At 35.9% G+C, this 2,799-nt stretch overlaps 1 long non-coding RNA gene across 1 annotated transcript; it reads left to right on the top strand.

The window, feature by feature from the left end:
- Positions 1 to 1,547: 1,547 nt before the first annotated feature.
- LOC147623299 (uncharacterized) lies at positions 1,548 to 2,351 on the top strand. The gene is made up of 2 exons (XR_015269362.1): positions 1,548 to 1,686; positions 1,942 to 2,351. It is a non-coding gene; the product is annotated as an uncharacterized LOC147623299 (long non-coding RNA).
- The last annotated feature ends 448 nt before the right edge of the window (positions 2,352 to 2,799 follow it).

Raw genomic sequence — 2,799 nt, 5'->3', positions numbered from 1 at the left:
CTCTTACATTTATAACCATGTAAGTCCCTCTTTAAAGCCTCTTTAAAGAAATCCTTCATCGTGCACTAAGGCTACTACATTACATATATATAAGGTGACCCCCTTGTCCTTCTTTCAAAGGAAATACATGAATGTCCATACTATTCTTGAGTAGGTTCTAAAGTTCTAAGCCAATATTGAGGGTAATTATGATGGGATATTCATTCACATTTGTATTGAGAGGAGCAATTGTGATGGGATATTCATTCACATTTGTATTGAGGAGAGCTTAGTGCTTCTATGTCATTATTTTCATTCTCAACCACTTACCATAGTTGGTGGAATTCTTTTTGTCGGAAGCTAGGATTAAAAAACAAATTAGGGTTATTAAAGAGGATCAAAACATGTCAACAAACACATTAATAATTGAATAGAGATCAAGCACAATAAGGGAATATACTCAAAAACATGAACTTGAAGTGTCGAAATTCCTTGCAATAATTATAAGTCTAAGTACTTTATAATATAGCCTTAGGACTTGACTAAAGGACAAAGGACACCTTAAAAGTCTTCATTTTCTCACACAAACCCTCTTTTGTTAGGGGAGGTGGCTACTTTATAAAATGTGGACCAGTAATCCAATCTTTATCACACCTTTGAAGAAATGATTGACATAATTTTGTCTATAATTTTCCATTTTATCTCTCAATACTTTTATAAAAATGTGGAGCATTAAGGCAATATTTATCCCACCTTTGAAGAAATGATTGACATAATTTTGTCGATAATTGCCCTCTTTTATCTCCCAAATCTTAAAGTGGGCTTGGATACTAAGTTCAAGAAGAGGAATAAGTTTCATGATTTTTTTTTTTTGGCTAGATTGTTACGCAGACCCCCTAGGCAAGTCTTGCCCCAGTCTCGCCATAGGCTTTTAAAGAAACTCACGAGTGTAATGAGAGGGAATCAAACTCAAGACTTAGCTATGAAATTTCTGGAGCCCTATCCATTGCACTACAAATCAAGGTTAGCATAAGTTAAATGTTGTGTGTTGATGGTTACTTTACACACGAATTAATGGTTCATGTAGAGGGGCCAATGCTATGGAGACAACTCGGTATTACCCTTTTTACACGCAAGGCAATAAAATGAAGGTTGATTCTAAAGGCTCATCCAAGAACTTTCACTCTTCACAACATGGAGACATGTGCTATGAAGGTGTTGAGTGCACTAGTAAAAAAGTGGTGGCATATGCTTTGCTTTTATGCATTATTGGTATTGGAACAAGGCAATTATATAAAAGAGTTGAAATCATGATTAAACAGGCCTTGTCCGTGGGGTATAATATAATTGAGCTACCACTTCACACCCCAATTCAATTTATTCAAGTGCATTCCTTTTTTATTAAATTGTGTGTACAATAACCATGTTAATTCATTATTATTAGTAGAAAGAGCGGCTCTAGCCTACTCATGAGATATTATTCGTCAAGTGGGCGGGGTTGATACGATGAGCATAAACAAGAAATTTAGCACACAAATCTCTTCTTAATTATAAACAAGAAATTTAGCACACAAATCTCTTCTTAATTATAATTTTTAGAAAACCTATATATACTTGCATCCATGCATGCTTTCTCTACAACTCAAGCGAGCTAAGTTGTGTGTTGTTTGAAGAGAGTCTCTTGGCTTTGCCCACCCCTTAATTAAGGTAATTTGATCATTTTATTACATGCATTTAATTATGGTTTGTGAATAATTATTATGCTTCCAAGCAAGCACTTCACCTTAAATGGGTTGTTATTTAGCTGCTAATTTGCAAGTAATTAGTATGCAGGTCTTATGATGATTTTGGCTTAGCTTTGCTTAAAAGGGTGCTGGTATTTAATATTTTTCTTCTAGTTAATGTATCCAAAGGTTTTTCTATATTGTTTTTTTTTAATTTTAAATTTTTTTTTTTGGGCAGGTAAGAAATCGACATGTCTGGGAAGGGCAAGAGCGGGAAAGCAGCGGCACCTGCCGGGGGGCCCAAAAAGCAGGGCGGCTCGAAGGCGCCCAAGGCAGCAGGAGTGGGCGGCCTCCCCAAAGGGACCCCCACTACTAGTGCCTCCCAAGCTGCCAACGCTGCCTCAAAGAAATGATAATAACTAAACCTTCTGAATAATAATAATAATATTATTATCATATTAGATAAATTGCCTTATGAGTACTCTTTCACACCACAACTATGCACCTGGATTCTATATATGCTGATGACCCCCCCCCCCCCTCCAAAATAAATAAGTAGGAGACCTCAATAGGGGACTCCATGACAAGCAAAGAGAGGACTTTCCTTTTCCTTTTGCCTGTAATAAAATCCTTTGTGAGCATTACATACACATTGTCTTTTTCCTTCTCTCCATTTGTCTTTTAAGCTACCAATGCTAACACTTTTGTTTGAGAAAAAGCTCGGTCTCCTAATGAGAAAAAATAGATAGACCAGCATGAATATGCAATCTTCGTTTCAAAACTCTTAATGCGAGTAACTTTTTTTTCCGAATTTCTATATAATTAAATAACAAATAACTTAGACTTCTACCAACTAAAAAAGTGTTGATTTCTTGTCCTTTACGAGGATCCTACCTCTGACAGATAATGTATCAAAGAATTGTTATCTTGGATAGAACGACTCCGTTCCACCTTTAAAAGTATCCCTTTAGCCTCATGTGGCCTTAATGTACACATGTGAAACTTCACCATAAGATCGATTGTGTTTGAATTTCCAAGTGGGTCCTTATAAGCTAAAACTTTAAATGTAGTATGAAAATTAGAAGATCTCATACTC

This window comes from Cibotium barometz, chromosome 27 (assembly GCF_041138505.1).
Source record: "Cibotium barometz isolate CiBa-2024 chromosome 27, ASM4113850v1, whole genome shotgun sequence".
NCBI classification, from domain to species: domain Eukaryota; kingdom Viridiplantae; phylum Streptophyta; class Polypodiopsida; order Cyatheales; family Cibotiaceae; genus Cibotium; species Cibotium barometz.
The sequence above is the reverse complement of the archived record's forward strand: the minus strand, read 5'-3'. Positions and strand labels throughout refer to the sequence as shown.